Source organism: Argentina silus, assembly GCF_951799395.1.
Source record: "Argentina silus genome assembly, chromosome: X".
NCBI classification, from domain to species: Eukaryota; Metazoa; Chordata; class Actinopteri; order Argentiniformes; family Argentinidae; genus Argentina; species Argentina silus.
Window position 1 is genome coordinate 29,548,438 of NC_139653.1, and position 14,714 is coordinate 29,563,151.

Here is a 14,714-nt window from a genome sequence, read left to right on the forward strand (position 1 = left end):
GAAACAACAACAGCAAATGTCGAAAGTGGCACGTATTAATTAGATTGGGAAAGGTTGTATATGGTGTTGCTAAAACAAATGAAACGTTGTGACAAGTTGTTATAACGTTATAAATAGGCACATCTAAAGGGACATTTTGGCCAAAGTTCAATTACAACCTCAATATGTTCCCACAAAAACGTTTTGAAATTACTGTTTTTGAAACATGTTCCAATGTTGGTTGTGATATGGTACTAACTGTCACAAAACTCCTAGAATTTCCTCAACGTTTGAAGTAGAACATAAGGGGGACCTTTGCGAACGTTAACAGTACAGTTTACACAAGGTTCACCAGAAATGTTTTTAAATTACTGTTTCACGTTTTTAAATTTATTTTCAGCTTTCACTCGAATTCTAGCCTCGAACACAGAGATGAAATTTGGAAGGATGGCCCCGCGATTGAGACTACACACCTTCCAAACCATTATTTTCAAATATGTATTCACCCCAACAATGACGAAGATGAAGCTGTTGATTTATTTAATTTCACCAAGAAAATTGCTGATATTTATTGACCATGTGCTGTCTTCTTCAGTATTTTATTTTATGTTTTGATGGCCAACTTGATGATGATGAGCAAGAGAGCAGAGACAAAGGCCAGGAGGTACCAGCAAACTTCAGAAACAGATTGGATCCCATTGTTAGCTACATTCCCAGCAAACATTTGAAGGACCTTGGACATCGAAATATCGTTCTACATGTGTCCGTTATAAAGGCAAACCAATAAAAGGCAACCCCCCCCCCCCCACACACACACACACTCTTTATGTAATCTAATATACTACCACTACTCTTCTATCTGTACCCCACCACCATACACACTTGCATCAACACAATGAAAAATACACTGTCAATCCCAGCTCAGTCAAGTTTTTATTGAAAAAATAACATTATTTCATTATATATTCTTTCTGGAATCAATGAGTCTGTGAACTATCAAAACCGCAGGTTTTCTTTTATCAATCAATATGAAATTGCGATGCATTACTGTGTTACATGTAACTTTAACGTGAGCACCGGAGGTCAATAGATTGCACAGGCGGGCTCGTAGGAATGTTTAGACTGTTAGAAATGCAAGGTTTTTCGGGACATTGGGGATAGTGAAAAGGCAAGGGGAGCACCTTTTCATAATACTGATATTCACAACCAGCCCTAGGCTAACACCACCAGGTCAGGGACATGTAGGCTGAGTAGGCTTGACATCAGTCCTTTATTGACAAGCATACTCCTTTCTAAGACACAGGACCAATAACTAATTAGGCTAAAAATATTAACAACCAGATTATTATTAGTGTGTAGTTCTGCCCAAAAAGACAAGTTGGTATTGTTCCAGGCCAAATGACGTTGATTACAGCATGGCTCTGATGTTCTACAATTACTTTAAAATATACAAATTCATGCCTTATAGCCCAGATCGGACGATAGCAGCTCTTACTACTATAAAGCGCTGTCATATGGAAGAGTCTGAGCCAGCCAAGGGGTGGGAACGCGCAGGGATTGTATCAGCACAAGCAATGGATAACAAAGCTGTTTTCCGATTTTAGATTCAGAAACCAAAATTAAAGTACGAGGCTTTCCCCCATTTTTTATTGGGGATTTATGACCTAAAATCGAATTAACAGATGATACAGAGACCTTTATCAGTCCGTGTACTTTTGGATAATTCAAAATTATTTGTATACAAATGGTACTGGCTATAAACCAAGGTTACAAAACTCTGGTTTCCGTATTGATATAGGCCAAGTGTTGATGTTAAATTATTCTGCATAACAGACTTCACTCACAGAATATTATTCCCAAATTTGTTAGGCTATAGGCCGATTGCATCAGGCTACACTCCTAGCTCCCGCTTTGCACCCTATTATGATTTTTAATGTAAACGGAAGGCTGCACTTAAGAAAAAGAGGACGTAAGATGGTGTTCCGAGTTTATAATAATAATAGAACAACACAGCACATCTGCCTCTCAGCTCTGCTTGTAACAGGGTACTGGGTAGACCCAAACACAGAAACCAGGCAGGACTCAGTGTTGCAAAAATCTAAACGAAACACATTGAGTAGATCTCAAGACAGAGCATCAGTAGGGCACAGCTTAAATAGCAAGCAAACAAATGAGGCACAGGTGTGGCCAATTAACTTAAAATGAAACAATCAAAACAATAAGAGAGTCTATGGCAGCCTCTGGTGACCAGCAGATGAAGCAGCAGGCTCAGGAGCATTCCTCACACTGCTCATCTCTCAACCCCACCTCTCCCCCTTCTCTGTCCCTCATACAGTGCCTATAGAAAGTCATCATACCCTGTGAAATCTTTACCTTTTGTCACATTACACCCTGGAAATTAAAATAAATCTAATCTAACTTTTTTGAGCTGTATGTACACATTATAACCCCCATCATCAAAGTGAAAATAAAAATGTAAAAAATTCTGGACAATTATTAAAAAATAATTAGTGAAATACCTGGTTTGGTTAAGTGATCAGCCCCTTAGAGTATACCATTATAAACTTGCTCAGGTGCAACCAATCAACTTCCAGATCAAACACCAGGCTAATTGCCCCCCACCTGACATCAATTGTAATGATTTTGATTACTTCAGAATAAAACCAGCTGTTTCTTGAGGATTCCACTACTAGAAGTGCATGGTTCTGCAAAGAATTCACCATGGTTGGAAAAGTACTTTCAAAAGGTCTCCGGGATAAAGTTGTAGGAAGGCACAAGTTAGGTGAAGGCTACAAAAAGATTTCGAAGGCTTTAGCTATCCCTCTGAGTACCGTTCAGAGCATCATTAAGAAGTGGAAGGCGTATGGCACCACCAACACCTTGCCTAGGTCAGGCCGTCCGTCCAAACTGGATGACCGAGCCAGGAGGACATTGATCAGAGAAGCTACCAAGAGGCCAAAGGCAACTTTGAAAGGACTTACAAGTCTTTATGGCTGGGATTGGTCTGTCTGTGCATGTGACAACAATCTCACAAGCTTTACACAAAGCTGGCCTGTATGGCAGGGTAGCAAGAAAGAAGCCTTTTCTGAAAAAGTGCCACAGTCAGTCTCGTTTGTGCTATTGAAAAACACACCTGGAAGATTCTGTTGCCATGTGGAAAAAGGTTTTACGGTCGGACAAGACTAAGATTGAACTTTTTGGACTGAACTCCAAGCGCTATGTTTGGCGAAAACCAAACACAGCACACCACCCAAAACACACCATACCTACTGTGAAGCATGGTGGTGGCAACATTATGTTGTGGGGATGTATCTCTTCAGCGGGGACTGGGCAATTGGTCAGGATTGAAGGGGAAATGGATGCTGCCAAGTACACCCACATTTTTGAGGACAACCTGCGTTCCTCTGCTAGACAGCTGAAGATGGGCAGGTCATTCACCTTCCAACATGACAACGATCCTAAACATACCACCAAAAGAACAACGCAGTGGCTTAAGGATAGAAAGGTGAATGTCCTTGAGTGGCCATGTCAGAGCCCTGACTTAAATCCGATAGAAAATCTGTGGATGGACTTGAAGAGAGCAGTCCATGGCCACTCACCACGGAATTTGACTGAACTTGAACAATTCTGCAAGGAAGAATGGGCAAATATTCTCCAATCTAGGTGTGCAAAGCTAGTAGAGACATATCCAAACAGATTGATGGCTGTAATTGCAGCAAAAGGTGGCTCTACAAAGTATTAAATCAGGGGACTGATGACTTATCCAACCCTGTTATTCTTGTTTTTCATTTTTTATAAATTTTCAGAACTGTCACCTTTTTTTCATTCGTTTGATGTTGTATGGCTAAATTAAACATAAAGCTGGAAAAAGTTTTTTTTTTAATGGGTTTTGATTTCAGGTTGTACAACAAATATAGTAACTATTTCAAAGGAGTATGATGACTTTCTATAGGCACTGTATATCCCCCTCTGCCTCACTTCTCATCCTCTGGCTCTCCCCTCTTCTTTCCTGTACCCTCCACAACCGACTATTGATAATGCCCCCAACTCCTCCTTTCCTACCCAGCCCAACTGTGCCCTACTCTTGTCTGACATTTTGCAAACATATCTTAGGGAGCGATGCTGGACAGGTGCTGGAAGCTGTAGGTCAAGCCCAGGACAGGTGAGGCCGTCGGGCTGAGTTTGGCTGTGAGTTTGCCCATCTGCTTGTACCTGAAACTCACTAAGAGCTATTCCTCTCCCTCTGTCCCTTCATTAATTAAGCTTTCTTCCATCAATCATATGCCCTTTCTTTCTTTCCTTTGCCAATTATTTCACTCTCCTCCCTTGTACCCTTGCTGTTTAGTGGCAGCAATTAATTTGGAAAAATTATCCACTACAACAATGCATATTGATGGATTTCAATTGATTTAACAAATATAATCATATTGTTCTACTAACTCTGGTCCCACCACTTTTAAAGTCGGACAGTGCAACACATATAATTTATATGACATTTAATAACAGTTAATTTTATAGGACAATAATATAGAACACTACTACCTTATCTCTCTCTCGTGTCTGCCCCATACCATTGCCCATGTCTCCGTCCCACCTCTCCCCCTTCTCTGCCCCCACCACCTGTCATCTTACCTTCCTCTCCCCTCCTTTCCCTTCATCCCCCACCTCGCCCTCTTATACCCGTCCTGCCTCTCCCTACTTCGGCCTCCCTGCCCGGGCTGGGGTTCAGCACGTGTTCACCAACTGAACCGAACAGAACCTGCATGATGGATGGATGGGAGATGTCACATAGCTACGCCGTAACATCTCTTTTTAGCCTACTCGCTCCATGCCTGCTTCTGTTGTCATCATTTGCTGGACCCAAACGCATTTCATTCTGAAAAAGTTAATTTGTTTATACTCGTTTAATTGTATCTACTACCAGTTTAGAAATGGAATAAACAAGCCATTTATTGATTATTTTGATTTGTGGGTAACACAATGCTAGAAGAAGATTATTATTTATTTATTTATTTTTAACAGGAGAGAAACTTGTACAGGGGGGTAGTGCGGGTGAAGAGGTCTTTAGGAGGGGCCGTTAAGATGTAGCCTGCAGAGATGGGTCTTCAATCTATGGCGGAAGATTGGTAGTGACTCTGCAGTCATGACAGCTGTGCTCATTCGAAGCTCATTCCACCAGCGGGGCGCCAGGACAGTGAAAAGCAGCGACCGAGTAGTGCGGCTGCTGCGTCCACGTAGAGGCGGCGGTGCCAGGCGGCCAGCCGAGGTGGAAGAGTGGAGTCATCGGGCAGGGGTTTGGGGGCTGACCATTGCTTGCAAGTAGGGAGGGGCTGTTCCCTTTGCCGCCCCGTAGTAGGCTACCGGGAGCCAGTGAAGGGTGCGGAGGAGGGGAGTGACATGGGAGAATTTGGGAAGATTGAACACCAGACGGGTGGCAGCGTTCTGGATGAGGCATGATGGTAGAGGCGGGGAGACCAGCCAAGAGTGCGTTGCAGTAGTCAAGGCGAGAGATCACAAGTGTTTGGACCAAAAGTAGTGCTGCTTCTCTGGTGAGGAATGGACGTATCCTTCTGATGTTGTAGAAGAAGAATCTACAGGAGTGTGCTGTCGCTGTGATGTTCGCCACACAGGATAAGTGGTTGTCAAGGATCACCCCAAGATTCTTGGCTGTCTGGGAGGACATTTGGACTGAGTGGTGAATATTTTTGTAAATATCTTTATTGCTTTTCATCATAATATTGCAGTCATACTAAGTGAACAATTGTGCATAGAGAGACAACACACACATAAACATAAATGTAAACATAAACACAGTGATATGGTGGTGTTGGTAACACATTATTTTTATTTTTTAAATAATAAAAAAAAAAAAAGACAGCAACTATGACACAATGCAAACAGAATTAATTCAAGATGTCAAATGTCAAATGTCATTTTAGACCATTTGTCCAATAGTGGTGCGAGATTTTCAAAAAGGTCCTCTTTGTTTGTTGGCATCTTATAGCGAAGACACTCCATATGGAGAACATTACCCAGGTCCCTTAGCCATACATGGAATGTGGGTACTGACTCTGATTTCCAATGCTGTAGGATTCAGCGTTTTGCTAGAAGAGTGCATAGAGAAACAGCTTGCCCCTCATGGCAAAAACCAGGGTTGCTTTCAACTGCCCCAAACAGAGCCACAAGAGGGTCAGGCTATACAACCCTGCTGAAGGCCTTAGATAAATAGTCAAACACCAGATTCCAGTAGGAGAACAACTTTGGGCATGAGACAGGGTACTTTCTTCTTGTTTACATTTATCACACAACAGGGAGGTGATAGGGAATATGCTATGCAGCCAAGCCTTGGAATAGTGGAGTCTATGCACTATATGTATCAAGTTATGGCAAGCATTCACAGAGCTACGTTGAATATTACAAAGAATTTCTTCCCATACCTCCTCTGGTATTGATATATCAAGCCCCTGCTCCCAGGTAATTCTATTTTTGTCAGTAGATACAGCAACATGAGCCTGTAGAGCATCATAGAGACTAGAGACTGACCCCTTGGTACAAGGCGCAGGAAGGATGAAACTATCCAAAGTATTATGCTTTGACTTAGTCTCATTTTGCTGTATGTGTGACCTGATAAAACCCCTTATTTGAAGTTATTGGAAAAAAATTGTTGAAGGTAAGGAGAGCCTCTCCTTCAGCTGTGCAAAGGAGCACTCCTAGGTGAAGGACTACACCTCTCATCTGTCTATCATAGCGCTTCTTATTTGTCCAGGTGGATTTCTTACTGCCTCAGTCATTCTGTTGGCCCATGTCTCGGCATAGCCTCTGGATGAACTTCTTCTGTCATCAGGCCAAACAACAGGTCCACTGGCAGGTGCGGATGGCGGCCATGGAGTAGATCAAACAGAGAGAGTAGATCAAACTCACTGTATGCATGCACAACTTGCGGAGAATGGGGGTGGCAGTAGAAAGAGACAATGGAACAATCAAAAATGTGTGAAGGAACGGGACTGAACTAACTGGGTAAAAGCCTCCCCCTAATACTCACGGCCATGGGGGGGCAGGCCTAGACTTAAGACTGGCCTCTCAACCCATAAGATTCTGACAGGCCGACCAATGAACACAGGGTTAGGAGCAACCTTAGGGCACATGTTAACCACTGAATATGCAAATGATACAATGTTAACATACTGTGCTAACTTGTCGAAGGTTTTGAGTGACGTCCACAGGAGTGTGAAAGCAGCACTGCCCATGGCTATTGAGGGTCCGCTCCATGACATCAGACCTGGGGGACAGCCAAACCCAGAGGGACCAGGGTAGCCAAGCCCAGAGATGTAGAGGAACCGCCCTTCCTACAGAGCAACCCAGAGATGTAGAGGAACCGCCCTTCCTACAGAGCAACCCAGAGATGGAGAGGAACCGCCCGTGGCATCCGTTCCGACGACTGGGATGTTCCCTGCGAGAAGGGCTCTGCAGTCTAGTGATCATCTCCTGCCTCGATGTGATCCCCACTTGGCTTCTAGAAGGAAAAGTCCTAGGGCAGGACTCAAACAGCAGTCATTCCACCCCTGCACCCACACCTGCACACACACCAACACCTCTCCCTACACCTTCTACCACCTTACTCCCACGTGACACACTGACTTTAGAAAGGACCAGGACTGACTCTAGGCAACCTAGGAGAAAGGGAGAGAGACAAATTGCTATCCACACCCACAGAGATGGGCATAGCGGAATCAATAAGTTTTTGACCTGAAGTTATGACTAGAACACAGGACTGTGAGTAAAAGGACTGACACATACTGATTTCACATTTTTATTGAATGTAATGGTTCAATAAGTATCTGGACTATGAAATGCTAGTAAGCGCTAATAATGTTGATAATACTAATCATTTAAGCATTTAATCATGTAAACATTAAACATGTAGTGGATGTTTGGGGGCGGCAGGTGGCCGAGAGGTTAGAGAGGCTGGCCAGCAATTGGGAGGTTGCTGGTTCGATCCCCACCCTAGGAGGGAGCTGGATGTGAGCTGGTAACTGGAAGGTTACTGGCGTCATATCTAAGGCTCCTACCACTGCCGTTGTGCCCTTGAGCAAGGCACTTAACCCCTAACTGCTCCAGCAGCTGCCCAGAGCTCTGTTCTCCTTTGGGGGTGTGGTGTGTGCAGTGTGTTGATTGCATGGCTTCTAATAGAAGTAGAAGTATTGCTTGTGAACTGTGTTAAAAGCTATTATTAAAACTGTTTCCAACAGATAAGTCTCACAAGACGCAATTGTTTTCAGGTTGAATAACAGATAATACTGAGTGAGAACCCGCCCTGGAGGAGAGGGGGGTTTTGAAACCATGAATGTGTATTGTAACTTTGTTCTGTTTGCTAGAAACAGCCGGCCATGCTTGCAACCATTAAAAGAAGTATATAGAATGTCATTGGATATGATGTTAGCGTCACAAGGAGGGGTTTGTCTGGTGATCAGTACTGTTGTACTTATATTTTGGATGCAACTGAGAAGGTGATTGATTGTTTGCCATGATTGTTTTTTTAATGGTCTGTTGTACGATAATTTAAATATTGCTTAAAATGTGTGCATCAAGGGTGACAGCTCAGGTTATGATCCAACAGCGAGAGGATACGCCTGACTTCCCCAACTTGTTCCCTTTCCTTGACTATGAAATGTAACTGTTTTGCTTAACCAATAAGCTTGGCTTGTGAAGTTGTTAACATTAAGGGGGAAAATGTTAAAAGGGGGGATTGTGATAGAAATATTACTGATAGAAATGTTTTAGACAGAATACTGCTGTATTGAGGCCTTGCCCTTATGGTAAGGCAGGTTGTGGAAATTTACTTTGCTGTATTGTTGCTCGGCAAAACGGGATTTGAAGGTTGGAAGTTGACTGTGGGAAACAGTACTTGTGGCACCTGTTATTGACACAGTATGCTCCAACCGCCAACCTCCCTATCTCTGTCCTTGGCTGGGGCACGATACCCTCACTATAAGGAGGGAAAGTGTAATAAACTTATATTGTGGCTTTAACAAGACCCTTGGCTCTTGAATCTCACCTTTGCTGAAGGTGAGACTACAGTGGCTGGCTCTTTACTACAGTGGAGAATTTCTACGACAACATGAAAGCATGGATATACTCAAAGCAACACTCTTCGCCACCCTTCTGTAGCTCTGACTGCTCTTTATCTGGTACCGGGCCGATGATCTTGGCGATCTCATAAAGTTCATCCGCTGTCATCGCATGCAGACTCCTGCAGCTCCCCTAGTGGTACACACTAGATATACATTGTTCCCATAGGAAGCATATGAACAAAAATATGACAGCTTAATGAAATATTTCTTATTCTCAAAACACCAAATTGTGACCAACATATTTGTGTGCGTCATATATGTATATAGGCATGGAGTGAGTAGCAAACATAGGCCCTTGCGCACAACCTAGAAGTCAGGATCACCTGCTGCAGGCCTGCACTTACAGAGTACATTGCAATGATAGAAATATCAGCACAGTAAAAAATATATATTAAAATGAGATAAAAACAAGTGTACTGTAAGAAAATAAAAGGACTATAAGAACTTATGTGTTTAAGGAATGTTTTACTTTGTGTATCAGGCAGCAGAGCAAGTCCATACTCTGAGTTTTCCATCAACTCTTAACCTTTGTTCTATCACCCAGTCTGAAGCAGCATACAAAGCATTAACATCTTCATGTCATACCAACCTGCATGGTTTGATAGTTCTTGTCACACTTAACTTGATCACTCACCATCACAGGATGTTGTGAAAACCAGTTTGAAATGATCGGCCTGATTAGCATGTCTCCTAAGTCTAAAATCTTACACTAGAGTAAACATGTTGTCCCCCACAAATGATGTAGCGCTCCTCCTTGTGTGAATTGGTGACAATTATTCAAACGTAGCCTATGACTGAAAAGTTTGCGTATGCTTATTTGATTCATTATCAGTCTTGCTACTTACAGCTTTGATTTATTACGGATTTGAAGTAGGCTGAAAAGTTAGCGGCGCTTATAGTGCTTATTTGATTCATTTCCAAGGATTTTACTGTTTTATTTAAAAACAGTAAATTGGCCAAAAGATGTGGTCTGAGGTGTGCTCTCCTCTTTCCACCCTATTATGATTTTAATGATAACAACCTACAAGATGAATCGGCATCACCTCAGAACTCTCTATGGCAAGACAGATAATTCATTGGAGAAAGACATGAGCAGAGGTGTGGGAGAGATAATACTGTACAAGAGGGGTAACACAAGTCATGTTGAAAATCTAAATATTGTATGAAGCAACCTTATATCAACAATGATTATATTCGTTAAATCAAGTAAAATCCATCAATAAGTATTGTTGTAGTGGAAACTTTTTCCAAATTAATTGCTGCCACTATATGGCACATAAACAGCAACCGTCTACAGAGGAAGGAAGGAAAATAATTGGCTAAGGAAAGAACAGAAGGCAACAAAGATTGATGGAAGAAATCTTATTGAATGAAGGGACTAGGATTAGGAGACGAATAGGAAAATTTGCATAGTGTTGCATGTAGTTGCCATTAGCCTCAATCCCAATTTATAAAAACCTGCGCTAGTCTACAGGTGCCTCTGGCCACGTGCACTCTGACTTTCCAGTTGGCGCCGTGGACAGTCGCCGTTCGGTCAGCTGCTGCTCAACTGTGCTATTTGCTCTTTATTTTGGTGCTTATTGTTACCTTTTGTGTGTAGAACATTTCTGCTAATATTTATTATGACCGCCAAGCACTTTTGGACATTAGATTGATTTTTTACTGACCATAACTATGATCTACTGCATCTGGATCCCGATGTACTGCTCGCCATCAACGCACATGGACTTTTACCTGGGAGCAGGCGGCGCAAATGGCGGAGAGGGAGAAGAGCCAGAGTTCTAGTGAGGCTGAGACGCCGTGAGAACTGTCTCCCCCTTCCGTGTATTGTCCTTGCCAATGTCCAGTCACTGGACAATAAGATGGACGAATGGAGGGGGAGGATAACTATCCAACGGGACATAAGGGATTGCAATGTCCTTATCTTCACCGAAACCTGGCTCTCCCCATCGATAGCTGACACAGATATTCAACATGATAGCTATTCAATTCATCGACAGGACCGAACAATGGACTCAGGCAAGCGCAAGAGGGGTTGATCAACAACAACTTGTGTGCTAATGTAGAGACACTCTCAAACCTCTGTTCTCCCGACCTGGAGTACATGATGTTAAAATGCAGACCATTCTATATACCATGAGAACTCTCATTTGTTATCATTACTGCTGTCTACATTCCACCCCAGGCCGACACTACTATTGCACTCAAAGAACTGTACGGGATAGTTAACAAGCAGGAAACTACACATGCAGAGACTGCTTTCATTGTGACTGGAGACTTCAACCAAGCCAACCTGAGGAGAGTTCTACCTAGGTTCCATCAGCACATCTCTTGCCCCATGCAAGTTGACAACACACTGGATCACTTTTACATTCTGTTTCGAAATGGTTACAAGGCCCTCCCCCAGCCCTATCCTGTTGTTACCAGCCTACAGGCAGAGGTTGAAGCAAACAGCACCAGTGGCACAAGTTATTCATCATTGGAGCAACCAATCAGATTCTATGCTTCAGTATTGTTTTGATTCCACAAACTGGGACTTGTTCCGGGTTGGCGTGGACAGTAACATCAACGAGTTCACTGATACAGTCACTGGTTTCATCAGGAAATGCATTGACAACGTTGTCCCCACTGTCACTGTCCGGACATTTCCCAATCAAAAGCCATGGGTTAACAGCGAAATCTGTGCTTTTCTAAAAGCACCATCGCACCATTGCATTTAACTCCAGGGATTTGAAGGAAGACAAGAAATCCAGGTACAACATACGGAAAGCTATCAGAGACGCTAAAAGGCAATACAGGGACAAGGTAGAATCACAATACCAGGGCACTGACGTAACCTGACAAGGTATGTGGCATGTGCTATCGATCAATGCAGCTGACGTGAGTAAGGCTTTTAAGCATGTTAAAGCAGCCGGCCAAGACGGCATCCCTGGCCGCATCCTCCAAACGGTACTGGAGTATCTGGGACAATTTCTACCTGCAGGCCATGAGACTACTCAACTGACACCACCTCAGCCCCCCCCCCCCCCCCCCGGAACTACCTTAAGTCCCGCCACCACCCCCACTCAACTGACGCTACCTCACCCAAACTTTGATTTGTTTTGACCAACACTCAAAGTGATCGCATCGCACAAAGCCAGAGAGAACAACGTCATGTGAGATGGAGTGTGAACACCTTACATCGCACATTTCAAAATCATCATGTCATAATATTTCATTTTCGCACAGCAGGCCTAGCATGGTGATTATGTCACATTCAATAATTCACTTCAACTTAATGGTTGCGTGCATACATTGCATCTCCAATTCTTAAAAAGCATTATAAGAATATTTGTTGTCTGACTGTCTAGGGTCTAAGGGACATGTAGCCCTATGGAAAATTAGGCCTAACTATTAAAAGTTCATTAATTAATAAATAGTATATATAAAATAAGTTCATTAATAGAATACATAGGACTAAAAAGGGTAAAACTATTACTATGTTTGGTATTGGATATTGTGCAAAATGAATAGAGTTTCATGGGTTAAGTTCATGTGTTGAATTATTTACATGATGTGAAATGTATTTTGTTTTATTCTATACTATGTTCACAATGCTGGCAATATTGTAAAAGAATTTACTTTTGATTTCTGTGAGAAAATAGTCAAATATAACGTTTGTGCATTTTGTTTATTTTCATAAGCCAATGAAAAAGTGAGTTGGAGGTCAGGTGTCAGGTGGAGGAGAAGGAGACGTTAGTTGGGAGAAGGCAAAGAAAGAGAACGGATGTAATATACTGCTGGCTGTGAAATCTAATAGTGTGGAAATAGGTAGCCCACTTATTTCTTGTTTAGAACAAGGTAATGCGAGTACACAACCCGTGAACTCTACAAAGTACTACGTTCGGCGTATGACCTGTTTAGGAACACTTTCTCTGTAGAGGAGTAACCGTTCCGACGGTCAACCAACTGGATTAGCCTAGCCTAGCTCACAAGTGAGATAGCTAGTTTTTTCTTCGGAGGCTTATGGGCTGTGTGTTCGACCAACAAGGGAGTTCCAAACGTCGATAGCCACCGGGAGAGACAGTAGTACCAAAGATTCCTGCCGTTGGAGAGAACTACCCAGGTTGCCGAGAGAGGAGCTTCGCGAGGCTGCCGGCTTACGGAACTGGGAGTTTGGTGTGTCGTCTAGCTCGTGGGAGTGAAGGAGCCGCCATTTTAGGGTGAGCTACTACGCACTCAAGCTACACGCGCCAGGCCTGCAACGCACTGGACTTGGTATTGTTGTCGTAGTTATCTTTGCCGGCTTTAGTATAGGTTTTATTTATTTTAATTGAGGTGTACAGTCTTTACCATTTACCTTTTGATATTTGTATGTGTATGTTAAGTGTTGTTGTATTTCATTTCGTGTAATCTATTTTGGGGATTTAATATCAGTAAAAGAGATCTGATTTGAATAAAATAACAAAAGACAAGTTATTGGTGGGACTGTGTTAATATATAATAGACAAAGTAAACACATAATAATAGGTAGAGATACCATTTTATTTAAAGAATTCAGGTTAGCCACCCCTATTAATTGCTCAGACCAGCAAAGGGGCGCTACATAAATGGAGGCACCGCTGAGATATTTGGTTAAAGGTATTGTTTTATTTTGTCTTTTTAGTACTTAATCATAAGTTTAAAGGGCAAGTAGGTGCATTTTATTAGCACAATTAAAGGACTTCCAAGTAATAATTTAGTTGCAACATTAGGATAAGTAAGTACAACTTTAATAACAAGATTAAAATACCAGTAAATCTTAAATTGTAAGATTAAAGGACAACTAGGTAAAAAATTAGCTCATACTTTTAAGAATTAAAATTCACGTAGCTATTAAAAACATTGATAATGGATGTTCAGGCTGTGCAGTCGGAGTTGGTAACAGAGCTCAGAGAGTGGTGTGAAGGTGAGTCCCTCTCGGAAGACCACATGTTGCTGGCGCTCGTTCCCAAAGGCACGGAAGTGAACCAGATTGAACAAACGCTGGAAACTGTGAAAATCCTAGGGCGAGTGAGAGTACGAGGCAGAATGTTCAACAGGAAACTGGATCGTGTGACGGCACTGTGTGAATGCAGAGAGAAGATTGACCCGACCATGGTTCCGTCTGAAGTGGAAGACCTCACTACAGACATCAGTTGGCCGATCATCATTGCTCCTAAGCGTTCAGCTTCCGATGGAGATTCACCGAATCCACTGCAAGTCCTGATTGATGCCTCAGCATCCAATAGCTCTGCTGAATCCATCATTTTGGCTGTTGGCGATGTGTTGTCAAAGATAAGGAAACCGTCAGAGGAGAACAGTAGCTATCGTCGCCTACGGATGTTCTCTGGCACCTTACCAACTCCTGTTGGAGAAGAGGCGTTGGAACATTGGCTTGAACAGGCCCGTTTGATGGTCGAAGAGAGTGCGACCATCCTAAATGCTTGGATGCTATGGAGAGCGCTTTCGGTACAGCTGAGTCAGGTGAAGACCTCTATTTTGAGTTTAGGCTACTGCAGCAAAGGAAAGATGAAAAACTTTCTGATTTCATGAGGCGACTAGAACAGTCACTCACCAAGGTAGTCAGTAAAGGTGGTATTCCTG